The following is a 14,310-nucleotide window of genomic DNA, read 5'->3' on the forward strand; positions in this document are numbered from 1 at the left end:
GTGACAAAAATGTAAATGAAGTGATTTTTTATGTCAAAGACTGATCCAAAGACTTATAACTCCTGCCTATGATTTCATCCAAGTAACAAGGAAAATCCTGCCCCCTAAAAATAGAAAGATCAGTGGGATAAGATAAAGTTGTATTATGATGCATCTTATGGAGTCTTGCTCTTTCAATGAAAGGGTAACACCCAGTGTCATCAGGGTGAACAATTTTATGCAAGTAAAATTTTAAATCCTCAAAAATATAATACAAATAACAAAATGTAATAATAAATGCATGAAACAATTTTCCAACTCCACACAAACACCTTAATTGCATAAACGTGTGATGTTACCAAGGGCAGAGACCTGTAGTTGTGGAGGTTGCAGGTTCAACGCCTCCAGAGGTTATTGCATCATCCTTCCTCTGATAGTTGCCAGGTAGTTTTAAGAAATATGCATTTTTCCAATATGGGGAAGTAAAGGGTTTGATGCTATGTATCATGAGGAGCATTCACACATAGTGTATAAATTGAACAAAAGCTCAGACTATTAACAATATTATCATATGAGGGATGTTTATGTAGTGGATTCCCAAAAATAATCTTTCCAGAAAACAGTTTAGTTTCTATTAATGTAAAAAGCAAAAAAGCTTCTCTGTGGGACTGGTTTGGGCAGAATATTACAGCGTTTAAACTTATTTTGTTGCCAGTTATTATTTACCAAGTATATTGTTGCTCCATGATATAGAAGAAATTCTCTTTGGGGAAAAAAAGCATCCTTTTAAAATTTTTACTTCCTTTAAACCTAAATGCCTGGACATAGTTATTGTGACAGCTTTAAATAAATTAGTTTGGAATGTTTTTTGAACTCATAACAAATAATGTTTTAAAGTCATCCCCTTGCTACTTTACTGATACCTACATCATTCCTGGGACAGTCTACTGATTTAAACATGTAGCATTCTATTTGTATTTATTTCTATCCTTGGTCAAGAGGATTTTCTAATACTGCTTTTACCAGCCAGGGAAATGCTCAAAAATACTATTCAACTCTCTTGCACTGAGGAACTTAATATTTTTTCCCTATTATTGACTCCTTACTTCCATCAACCAACTTAACCTTGATGTGATTACCTTGGTGTGATTTGAATTTGATAGCTAATTCTGTGCTGGTTGCAAAGAGTTTATAATGAGAAGGCTTTTAATACTCAGCAAATTGTCTTCCTTTATATTGTCATCTTTTTTATGTTGCATGTTGCTTTTGGTATCAGTCTGACTCTTTGCCCAGTATATGATAGTCCTGCTGATGTTTTGTTTATTGGTGAACATATATCTTTCATTAAGAGTTTTTCTTGAAAACTTGTCAAACACAATGAATATTATTCCTAATAAAATGATACAATATATTTTAAAAAGCTTCACTGTAATAGTTTATTTAGTGGCTTAAAAGTTAATTCCAATCTGTATTTGTTTTTAACATGTCAGCCAAGGACATATATCACTATCATATTGGTTTTTTTGTAATGATGCCAAAAATAAGTGTATTGAGCATAAACTGAAGAGCCCCAAGAGACTGAATTAAACTGTGAGAGCTTTTTTTCCCCATAAGAGACTATGTCAAAAAGGAAGACAGAAAGAATCTTCTGTGAATAAGTTTAAGCTAGTCTTCTTTTTCCCATTGTTTGGAACAAGTTAAGTTCATATTTAGAATATAAAATGCTTTTTTTTGGTGCATAAGTTTTTAGTGTGTACATTTTTATATTCCCATTTCTTTGTCCCCAAATTCTACATGTTTGATTGAAGATCTAAGGCATTCACTATTTATATAGAAATAATACCTCATATTAACACCTATAAATATTAGGATTATATATTTTTTATGCATGCCTTATTGCCTAAGAGTTTTCTATTCTTGTAATTTTATATAAATGTGAGGGAAGTAAGACCCCTATTCAATAACCCATAAAGGAGACTGATGTATCAATGAAAGCCTTGACATTATGGAATATAAGTGAAACCTACCTAAAAAGAATCAGATAGAATTACTTTTTTTAATAATAGCCATTGACTCCAGAAACTTTTGTGGTTGAAATTAACATTGTTGATTTTATCAGCTCTTTAAAATTTTACTGACTGAAAATTATTCCTTTTACCCTGTTTTCTCTGATTTGCATTTATTTTACAAGGTAGAGGTTGGGGAGTGGAGATTATATAACAAATGAAATAGCATGTAGTCATCTTAAGCTACATATATACACAGGGACATGGGTGTTAAGGGTGATAATTATTCTTCCTCTGGGTTTGGATTTAATTGAAAATATAAATAGCACTCAGAGACATAAAGATCAAAATACCAGTGTTCCTATCAGTAATGCTGAATGTAGCTTAGACTTTGGATCCAAACCCAGGTTCCTGGTCCCTGGACACATATCTAGACCTTGGGCTTTTCTGTACTTTCTGTAGTACTTTTTCTAGAGTACTACAGCTGCAAAGGGTATCACTTGCTGTCTCCCATCCTTGAATCTTGTATCATAAGTATGAGAATGATAAATTCATACATGCATAGGACTTTTAATTTTTCCAGTTCAAGCAAAATGAAACAATGAATATTAGACTTTTGTCCCTGTTATTCCAGATAAATCTAACTCCTTCCATTGGGAGGAATGAGGAAGGGGCAGAGAGATGCCAAAAATTATACACTAGCAGAAGTACAGAGATATGAAGGCAGTGACATAGGGTTTCTATGAAATATTTTGAGGAATTTTTCAGGTTTGTCATCAAAATCTTTGGAAAGGTAAACTTATTTAGAAGACAGTAACAGAATACACAATAATTTCATGTATTAATTCACTCTACAACTATTGATGAATGATCATTTGTACATCATCATGGATATCATAAAGGAAGAAAAATAACAAAAATATTTACATCTCTATGGCAAACACAATAAGTAATATTAGATGAATGATACCATAAATAATGCTGGAAGGATTCAGAGTAGGGAGTAATCTCAGTGGGCTGCATATCAGTTAAGAAGCAATGGGTTAAAGCCAATTTAATAAGGTTTAAATCAAAAAAGGGAGGATTTGGACCATATTACTATGAGTTAGGGATACAAGTTTTAAGTTGATTTTGATTTGGTGGTTGAGTGATATTAATAAGGACCATTTTTTTTTTAATTCACGCCTGCTCTGATTAGCTTCATTAAAAGACTGACTTGCTATTATAAAATGGCTACCTTTAATTTCAGGGTCTTCTGTTTGTAAGAGATCAATTCTGAAAACTATCTTAGAAGAACAAGAAAGCTTCTTTCCTAGAAATCGCCAGCAAACATCTACATGATATCATTGGCCTGAACTGGGTATTGTGTCTACCTCTCAATGAGTTACTTTAGTTAGGTCATTGGATTATGTTGATTTGTTTAATTTGAACTGCATGCTTATGAGTCAAAAGTGTGTCAGTTTTCTGGTTAATACCTGAATAAATGTCTGAGTAATAATCAAGAGAGGGGTTAGTGTTAGGTGTTATGGTTTGGATGTGAGGTGTTCCCCAAAAGCACACGTGTGAGAAAATGTAAGAAGTTTCAGGGGAGAAATGATTGGGTTTTGAGAGTCTTAACCTAATCAGTGAATTAATCCCTGATAGGATTAACTGAGTAATAACTGGAGGCAGGTAGGCTATGGCTTAGGAGGTGAGAATTGGGCAGTGGCTTTGGGGTATATATATTTGTATCTGGAGAGTGGAGTCTCTGCTTCCCTAACGATGCTTCCTTACACCATGATGTAAGCTGCTTCCCTCCACCACCCTCTCCTACCATGATGTTCAGCCTCACCTTGAGTCCTGAAGAATGGAGCCAGCCTTTTGTGGACTAAGACCCCGGAAACTGTGAGCCTTCTAATAAACTTCTCCCCCTCTACAATTGTTCTGATCAGATCTTTTAGTGACAGCAGTGAAAACCCTGACTAAAACATTAGGATTGTTAGATTTAGGAAAAAATAATACAGACCATCAAGTTAAATTTGAATTTCAGGTATGCAATGAATATTTTTACAACTATGTCCTAAATATTGCATGAGACATACACTAAAATTATTTATTGTTTATCTGAAATTCGAAATCAACTGGATGCCCTTCATTTTTATTTAACAAACTGAGTCAAGGCGTATGATTATTAGGAAGACAATCACAATGTTCACTCGAGCCAGAAGAGTTGGGGAGGCTGTCATGGAGATGAGACATATATGGGATATGAAGCGTTAGTAAGATGTAGGTAGGAAGAGCAGATTGATGGAATATTTAGAAGGGGAGTGCAGTCTGAGGGTGGTTTGGCAGAAACAGAATGATTAGAACAAAATTCACTTTGACTAGCAGAGAATTAGATTTAGAGAAGGGCAGCCTAAATGCCATTTAGAGATTATAAATAGTTTTAAGTATCAATATAAACAGGTTCAATATTGTCTTGTAGATTCAGAGTTGGCAACATTTTCCCATAAAGAGACAGAACAAGTATTTTAGATTTGGGGAGCTGTTTTAGTCAGCTTTTTCACTGCTGCAACTGGAAGAGCCAACCAGAACAACTGCAGAGGAGGAAAAGTTTATTTGGGGTCTCATGGTTTCAGAGATCTCAATCCATAGACAGTAGGCTCCATTCCTCTGGGCTCAAGGTGAGGCAGGACATCATGGCGGATGAGTGTGGCAAAGGGAAGCAGCTCACATGATGATGAGGCAGCGGAGAGAGAGAGAAACTCCACTCTCCAGATACGAAATACATACCCTATAACCATGCCCCCAATGAATCACTTTCTCTAGCCACATTCCACTTGTCTCCAGTTGCTCAGTTAATCCCTTCATGGATTAATTCACTGATAATAATTTCTTGGGCTGGGGAGATAGCTCAGTCGGTACAGTGCTTGCCTTGCAAGCACAAAGCACTGGTTTTGATCCCCAGCACCGCAAAAATAAATAAATAAATAAATAAATAAATAAATAAATAATAATAATAATAATAATAATTTCTCCTTCAAACCTTCTTGCATTGTCTCACATGTAAGTTTTTGAGGGAACCACATCTAAACCATAACAGGGGCTATTTGGTCCCTGCCTCAATTATTCATTTCTGCTAGAAATCCGTCACCAAGTGGGCATAGTTGAGTTCCAAGAAGCTTTTATCTACATAACAGCCAGTTGACAGATTCAGCCCATAGTGGGGAAGTTTGCTGGCATCTCTTGTAGAAAATGGGAATATATACATTGTTGACCCCTGTTTTAGATGTTGTTTTTGTCTGCAAAGAACCTTTCTTTCCTTCTGGGAACTGTCCTGTTGTGTATGTTTCTGATAAGACTCTTAGCCCCACTACCTTTAACACAGATGGATAGTGATCTATGACACAGAACAGCATTCATTTGGCTGCAGTTCTTGGATCAGAAAGGACACATGATCCTTGGATTCTTGTACAATAGGTCTCAAGAAAAACAATCGAACCATCTCTTATCTTTCATGGGATGGTCCTAGTACTTGAATGACATGAATGGGGATGTCAGTGGATCATGCCTCCTGACTTGAAGGAAGCTTGTTTGCAGTTAGACTAAATGTGAGAGATGGACAAGGAGAAAGTGCTGACCAAATTAGTTTACTGCCTGGATTCAATTATCCAAAGCTTTGCTTGTCCTGGGATCAACAGTACTGATATTACCCTTATACATATGTATCTCAGGCCACATTTCAGTCTTTATCAATCAGAATCTGCATTTTAACAAGATTCTATAACTTTTATGTATTTGCTTTGGCTTAACCTAGTTTGAGTTGGACATCTGTCACTGAGCTGAAAGTGTCCTAGGTAGCCTAATGTCTTCAAAGTAATATTTTATTTCATTGAATAGATTGTTCATTCCTTTGGTCTGTTTCTCTAAGCCTTCCTCAATCCCAATAATTCTTAAATTTGGCCTTTTTATGATATCCCATAGTTCTTGGAGATTCTGTTCATGATTTCTTACCATCTTCTCTGTTTGGTCCACTTTGTTTTCAAGGTTAAATATTTTGTCTTCAATGTCTGAGGTTCTGTCTTCCAGGTGTTCTATCCTATTGGTTATGCTTTCTATGGAGTTCTTAATTTGGTTTATTGTTTCCTTCATTTCAAGGATTTCTGTTTGTTTTTTTTTTTCAATATCTCTAACTCTTTATTGAAATGATCTTTTGCTTCCTGTATTTGCTCTTTTAACTGTCGATTGGTGCGATCATTCAGTGCCTGCATTTGCTCTTGCATCTCGTCATTTGCTTCCCTGATCATTTTAATTATGTACATTCTGAACTCCCTTTCTGTCATTTCTTCTGCCATGCTGTCATTGGATTTTATTGATGTAACATCTAGATTTGTTTGGAACATTTTCTTCCCTTGTTTTCTCATACTGTTCAGGTATCACTGGACTGCTGAGATATTGCAGATTTCCTCTATTGACTTATAATATCCCTGAAGATTTCTGTATATCCCCTCTTAGCCTTCAGAAGCCTGAAGTCTTGGAGGAAGTTGATAATGCGGTGTTCCACAAGGAAGCTGCCTCTCTATGGGTGGTAGCCTTCCGGCGGGGTATATTCCCTGCTAGTGGGCAGAGGTACCTTCACTTGCTGACGAATGGTCATCCAATGGGGAACTAGGATGTGGGCTGATGCAAGGCCAGTTTGGGCCTGTGTCTCTGGTTTTACAGTCCTTGTGGGAGAACCTCACCTGGCAGGGAAGACTCACCTGGTGGGGAGGTCCCACTGGTCAGTTCCCCTCCTAGAGGTTCCGTTCAATTCACAACTACCGCCTGGGCTGGGCTGCCTTCCTCTGCAATGTTCCCAGGGATCCGGACCTACCTCCTGGTCCTGGAAGCCTCGCCCTTCGCAGACGAGTCTCCTTAGGCTGCCTCTCCTCAGAGAAGCTGCCTGCAGTCCTGGAGCCTTTGCTCCGCCCCTCAGTTTGTCTGTGCGGCTCTTCCACCAAGAAGCCGCCTAGGTCCTGGGACCCTGCTCTGCACCTAATCGCCTGGCTATGCGACCCCTCCTCTGAGCAGCCACCTGGAGCCCCTTACAGTCGCTCTTCCTCCGGCAGCCGCCTGGTGTTTCGTGGGGTCGCTCTGAGTGACCCACCGTGCACCTCCTTCTCCTCCAGGCAGTCACCCAGAGATCTGGTGCATTTGTCCCGAGTCCCAGGAACTCACTGTGCACCTCCTCATCCCAACTGCCACCCGTAGCCCTGGTGCAGTCACTCCTGCACTGGGTTGCTCCGAGTCCAAGCGCTGTGCTGAGCGGCCTCCTCTCCAATGCTCTCAGTTGTCCGCAGTTCACTGCTCCAGCGGGGGGAGGGGTGTCTTCATCGGACAAATCTACTTCACAAAGTTCCCTGCGTTCGGGGCTACCGCCCCATCCGGGACGCCTCCCCAACGGGAGAGACTCACCCGGAGGCTTTGAGTTGGTCCCAAGTCTCTCTATATCTCCTCTTCTTGAGTCCTGAGTCCTGGAGCAACGTGAAACGCAGCCACCCTCTAGTCCGCCATCTTGAATCTCCCAAAGTAATATGTTTTAAATGAGACTGGATTAGAGTTGTGTGTCAGATATATTTTGTGTCCAGGATGGATTGTGGAGGGCTTGGGGCAAAGAAGATGAGACAACAAATCCAATTAAGAAGTATGAAATTCCAGCTGGAATCTAGAACCTAAACCATGTCCTTGGTGAGATTTCTAATGTTTGGGGATGACTAGTGAAATGGTTGGGTGGTCCTAATAGAAGTCCATATACTTTCACTCATTTATGCTACAAATATGTATTAATAATTTTGAACTACATTATGTGTGTCAATGATGTAGAATAGGGATTAGCAAACTGTAGTCCCTTGACCAAATCTGTGCTGCTGCCTGTTTTTGTAAATAAAGTTTTACTGGAATACAAACATGCTAATTTGTTTGTCTAGGGCTGATTTGTGCTGCAATGGTAGAGTTGAGTCCTTGAAATAGAGACCAAATGACTTATAAAGCTTAGGCTATTTGATGATCGATTCCTTAACTGAAAAAATTTACCAGTCCTTGAATTAGACTGATGAAATTCTTCTTTCTTAGAAGCTACACGATAGTGTGAGAATATAAAAATAAAGAAGTAAACAAAATTATTTTAGGTCACAAGAGGAGGAAATATGTTTAAAAAATAATTGTAGGGGGGATGTCAATAGTCAAGGAAGTTCTCTTTGAGATCATGAGATATAAGTGATAAGGAGCCTACCATGCAAAGAGCTGCAGGTGATGTCTTCTGGGCAGAGAAAACTGTAAGAACAAAGGCTCTGAGGTGGAAATAGAATTTGGGGATTCAGAAACAGAAATATAAAAGTGGGCTAAGGAGTAGAGAGCAAAAGGGTGGACAATTTGGAAGATGCCAGCTCATGTGGAACCTTGCATAGGATACCATGGTTGGGGAATCCCCTTTTATTCTCTACTCTTGCACTTACAACCTCTGTGTCACAGTCTGGGCAGAATACCCCCTTTGCATATCTCTCTCCCCCTCTCTCTCTTTTCTAACATTTTGTTATGAAAATTTTTAGAAATACAGAAAGGTTGACAGAATTATACAGCAAACTTACTACCCACCAAATTGACATTGAATTTACCATTAACATTTGCTCTATCACATATCTATCCATCTACTCATTCTTCTTTCTATCTTTTTAAAATTGAATTTTTTTTTTTTTTTTTACCCATTCACAAGAGCCTCAAAAAGTAAAATAAAATACTTGGGAACCAATCTAACAAAAAAGGTGAAATACCCCTACAATGAAAACTACAAAACGCTAAAGAAAGAAATTAAAGAAGATCTTAGAAGATGGAAAGATTTCCCATGGTTCTCGATAGTTAGAATTAATATAGTTAAAATGGTCATACTACCAAAAGTGCTATACAGATTTAGTGTAATTCCTATTAAAATTCCAATGACATTCTTCATAGAACTAGAAAAATCAATCATGAAATTCATTTGGAAAAAATAAGAGGACCGGAATAGCCAAAGCAATTCTTAGAAAGAAGAGAGAAGCAGGAAGCATCACAATACCAGACCTTAAACTATACTACAGAGTCATAGTAACAAAAACAACATGGTATTGGCACTAAAACAGACGTGTAGACCAATGGTACAGAATAGAAGACATAGAGACAAACCCACATAAATATAGTTATCTCATACTAGATAAAGGTGCCAAAAACATACAATAGAGAAAAAATAAACTCTTCAACAAATGGTCCTGGGAAAACTGGAAATCCATATGTAACAAAATGAAATTAAACCCCTATCTCTCACCCTGCACAAAACTCAACTCAAAGTGGATCAAAGACTTAGGTATCAGAATAGAGACCCTGGACCTAATAGACCCGACTCTTAAAGTGCAAGAAGTAAAATCAAGAATTGATAAATGGGATGCATTGAAACAAAAAAGTTTCTTCTCAGCAAAGGAAATAATCAAGAACATAAAGAGAGCCTAGAGAATGGGAAAAAAATCTTTTCCACACACAGCTCAGATAGAGTATTAATCTCCAGGATATATAAAGAACTCAAAATTCTTAACACCAAAAAATAAATAAATAAATAAATAAATAAATAAAATAAAATAAAAATAACCCACTCAATAAAGGGGCTATGGAACTAAACAGACACGTCACAGAAGAAGAAATACAATCGATCAACAAATATATGAAAAAGTGTTCAACATCTCTAGAAATTACAGAATGCAGATCAATGCAACTATCAAGAATACAAGTAACAATAAATGTTGGTGAGGATGTGCAGAAAAAGGTACACTCATACATTACAGGTGGGACCGAAAATTGGTGCAGCCACTCTGGAAAGCAGTATGGAGATTCCTCAGAAAACTAGAAATGAAATCATGGTTTGAACCAGTTATCCTACTCCTCAGTTTACACCAAAGGACTTAAAATCAGCATAGTACAGTGACACAGCCACATCAATATTTATAGTACCTCAACTCATAATATCTAAAATATGGAACCAATCCTAGGCACACTTCAACAGATGAATGGATAAAGAATATGTGGTGTATATACACAATGGAGTATTACTCAGCCTAAGAGAAGAATAAAATTATGGCATTTGCAGGTAAATGGATGGAGTTAGAGAATATCATGCCAAATGAAATAAGCCAACCCAAAAAAACCAAAGGTTGAATGTTTTCTCTGATATGCAGATGCTAATTCACAATAAGGGAGGGGCTATGGAAGAATAGAGGCTACTTTGGACTAGGCAGAGAGGAGTGAAGGGAAGGAAGGGGACACGGGGGTAGGCAGAATTGTAGAATGAATCAGATATAGTCTCCAGCTTCATCTGTTCACTGGCAAATGGCATAATTTTATTCTTCTTTATGGCTGAGTGAGACTCCATTGTGTATATATAGCACATATTCTTTATCCATTCATCTGTTGAAGGGCACCTAGCTTGGTTCCATAACTTGGCTGTTGTGAATTGAGCTGCTATAAACCTTGATGTGGCTGCATCACTGTACTATGCTGATTTTAATTTCTTTGGGTTTATGTCGAGTGGGATAACTGGGTCAAATGATGGTTCCATTCCTAGTTTTCTTGATATTGGAGGTGCAGGCTTTTTTATGGTGCATTCTAAAGTAAGTTGCAAACCAGCATACTTCACTTCCAAACACTTCAGCATGGTATAGTAACAAGAATTAGAATTTGGATCCAAGATGGTGGACTAGAGGGAGGCTGCATTCCTTGTCACCCCGTAACTCTAGTTTCAAGCAGAGGATATCTGTTTCTTGGTGAGGCAGTTTTTGCTGCTTATCAATCCCCTGCTGTTTACCCCATTTGTCTACTGTGATCACCTGCAATCTGCCAGCATATCAATGCCTTTTTTGAGTGCAGATTGCTCACTGTCAGGCGCATATCATCCGCCATTTGCCTGCCTCTCGCCTGTCCATCGCCTGCCTTATACCTATCCATCACCCACTGCATGAGGTTCATCTCCCAATCGTCTGACAACAGTCAGCAAACTGATCGCCGACCACCAGTGGAGCACCAGCTGCCTGCTGTTGCCTGAAAGTTCACTGTTACAGTACCTGCAGGTTTGATTACACGTGGCTGCCACCATTTTGAGACGACAGCCAGGCCCCATAGGACCCCTGGCCAGACTGACTGAGCCACGTCTTCAGAATCCCTCAGCCCGACCGATCACTCCCTGCCTCTGGGGCCCTCACATCGACTGACTGCTCCCTGCTGCCAGGACCCCCAGGCCAACTGACTGCGCACTATCACTGGGACCCCAGACTGACTGATTACACCTGGCCTCCAGGATCCCGCAACCACACCAAACACACCTGACCTCCAGGACCCCTGCCTGACCAACCGCACCCTGCCTCCAGGACCTCCAGTTGACAACATCCACACCCTGAGCTGCAGCTCCCCATTTGCCAACACATTTGGAAGCCAGAGCACATATCTTGGATAATCTGGAAGCCTTAGCTCTGATCTTTAGGTGGGGCAAATCTCATCCAGAGACGCCTGCTGGAGGCTTGAAGCTCATTGTCAGGTACCTCTCATGCATCAGCTACTGAACTCTGGGAGGTTTGATTACAATATGACTGTTATAGTAGATTTTCTTTTTAGTCCTTATTGAAAATTTTTAAGCTTTTATTTCTTACTTTTCTTGCTCTCTTTTCCTTTTGTTTACCTGTACCCTCAGAGTCTCTTTCTCCCTTTTTTGCATGCTAACATCCAATTTCTTTTGATTACACTCTCACACTTTCTATTTTCTAGAACTTCTGTATATTCTTTTCTTATCCCATTAAGAGCCACATTCTACATCCCTCTGCATCCTCTTTGTCCTCCACTAGAAACTGCAGACCTTATTGTGAACCTGTTTGTTTTACTGAAGATAATATTTGAACTCACTTTGTTTATTATGACAATTTTGTTATTGTCCCCATAGGGGCTATTTGGTCTAGGATTGCATAGTGTCTGATTTGGGCACTGCTAATATTGATCTCCCCTTAAAGAAAGGGTTTTGGAAACCTATAGGGCCACAATAAGCCTATAGGGGGAAATCTGCAATACCCCAGATCTGCAGTGCTAGAGGGGAAGATACATGAACAACATGAAAAAACAAGGGAAGAAAATGATCCAAACAATTCTAGAGTCTATAGTAATAGAATCCAATGACAGTATGTTAGAAGAAATGTCAGAAAAGGACTTCAGATTATACATGATTAAGATGATTTGTGAAGCAAAGGATGAGATAAGAGAGCAAATGCAGGCAATGAATGATAATACCAATAAGCTGAAAGAGCAACTGCAGAAAGCAAAAGATCATTTCAACAAAGAGATAGAAATTCTAAAAAAAAAAAAAAAAAAAAAAATGAAACAGAAATCCTTGAAATGAAGAAAACAATAAACCAAATAAAAAAACTGAATGGAAAGTATCACCAAAAGACTAGACCACTTGGAAGACAGAATCTCAGATGATGAAGACAAAATATTCAATCTTGAAAATAAAGTTGCCCAAACAGAGAAGATGGTAAGAAATCATGAACAGAATCTCCAAGAACTATGGGACATCATGAAAGGATCAAATTTAAGAATTCTTGGATTGAGGAGGGCACAGAGATACAAGCCAAAGAATGAACAACCTGTTCATGAAATAATATCAGAAAATTTCCCAAACCTGAAGAATGAAATGGAAAATCAAATACAAGAGGCTTACAGTACACCAAATGCACAAAATCACAACAGATCCACACCAAGCCACATTATAATGAAAATGCCTAACACTCAAAATAAAGATAGGATTTTGAAGGCAGCGAGAGAAAAGCATCAGATTACTTATAGGGGGAAACCAATACAGATAGCAGCAGACTTCTCAACCCAGACTCTAAAAGCTAGAAGGGCCTGGAACAACATATTTCAAGCTCTGAAAGAACATGGTTGCCAACCAAGAATCCTATACCCAGCAAAACTCACCTCCAGACTTGAAGATGAAATAAAATCCTTCCATGATAAACAAAAGTTAAAAGAATTTACAAATAGAAAGCCTGCACTACAGAATGTTCTCAACAAAATATTCCATGAGGAGGAAATAAAAAACAACAATGGAGATCAGCAAAGGGAGGAACTACCTTAAAGAAAAAGCACTCAAAGTAGAAACCAAGCCAAGTTAAAAATGAAAAATAAGCCCAAATGACTGGGAATACAAATCATATCTCAATAATAACCCTGATTGTTAATGGCCTAAACTCATAAATCAAAAGACATAGACTGGCAGAATGGATTAAAAAGAAAGACCCAACAATATGCTGCCTGCAAGAAACTCATCTCATAGAAAAAGACATCCACAGACTAAAGGTGAAAGGATGGGAGAAAACCTACCATGCACATGGACTCAGTAAAAAAAGCAGGGGTTTCCATCCTTATATCAGATAAAGTGGACTTCAAGCCAAATTATTCAGAAAGGATAAAGAAGGACATTTCATACTGCTTAAGGGAACCATAAATCAGGAAGACATAACGATAGTAAATATTTATGCCCCAAACAATGGTGCATCCCTGTACATCAAACAAATCCTTCTCAATTTCAGGAATCACATAGACCACAACACAATAATTCTGGGTGACTTTAATGCATTGCTGTCACCACTAGATAGATCTTCCAAACAAAAACCAACAAAAGAAACCATAGAACTCAATAACACAATCAAGGACCTAGACTTAATAGGCATACATAGAATATTCCATCCATCAACAAGCAGATTCGCTTTCTTCTCAGCAGCACATGGAACCTTCTCGAAAATAGACCATATGTTATGCCACAAAGCAGCCCTTAGGAAATGCAAAAAAATGGAGATACTGCCTTGCCTTGTGTTCTATCAGATCATAATGGACTGAGAATAGAAATCAGTGACAAAACAATAAACAGAAATTACTCCAACACCTAGAGACTAAATAATATGCTATTGAATGAAACATGGATAACAGAAAACATCCGGGAGGAGATAAAAAAAATTCTTAGAGGTCAATGAGAATGACGATACAACATATCAAAATCTCTGGGACACTATGAAAGCGGTACTAAGAGGAAAATTCATTGCATGGAGCGCATTCTAGAAAAGAATGAAAAGTCAACAACTAAATGACCTAACATTACAGCTCAAAGCCCTAGAAAAAGAAGAACAGAATAACAGCAAAAGTAGTAGAAGACAGGAAGTAATTAAAATTAGAGCTGAAATCAATGAAATTGAAACAAAAGAAACAATTCAAAAAATTGACAAAACAAAAAGTTGGTTCTTTGAGAAAG

General features: G+C 38.2%; 1 protein-coding gene across 1 annotated transcript in view; it reads right to left on the minus strand.

The window, feature by feature from the left end:
• Window positions 1–14,310, minus strand: part of MIOS (meiosis regulator for oocyte development) — an 86,206-nt gene that overhangs the window by 60,499 nt on the left and 11,397 nt on the right. The window lies entirely within an intron of this gene.

Source organism: Sciurus vulgaris, assembly GCF_902686455.1.
Source record: "Sciurus vulgaris genome assembly, chromosome: 8".
Taxonomy (NCBI): domain Eukaryota; kingdom Metazoa; phylum Chordata; class Mammalia; order Rodentia; family Sciuridae; genus Sciurus; species Sciurus vulgaris.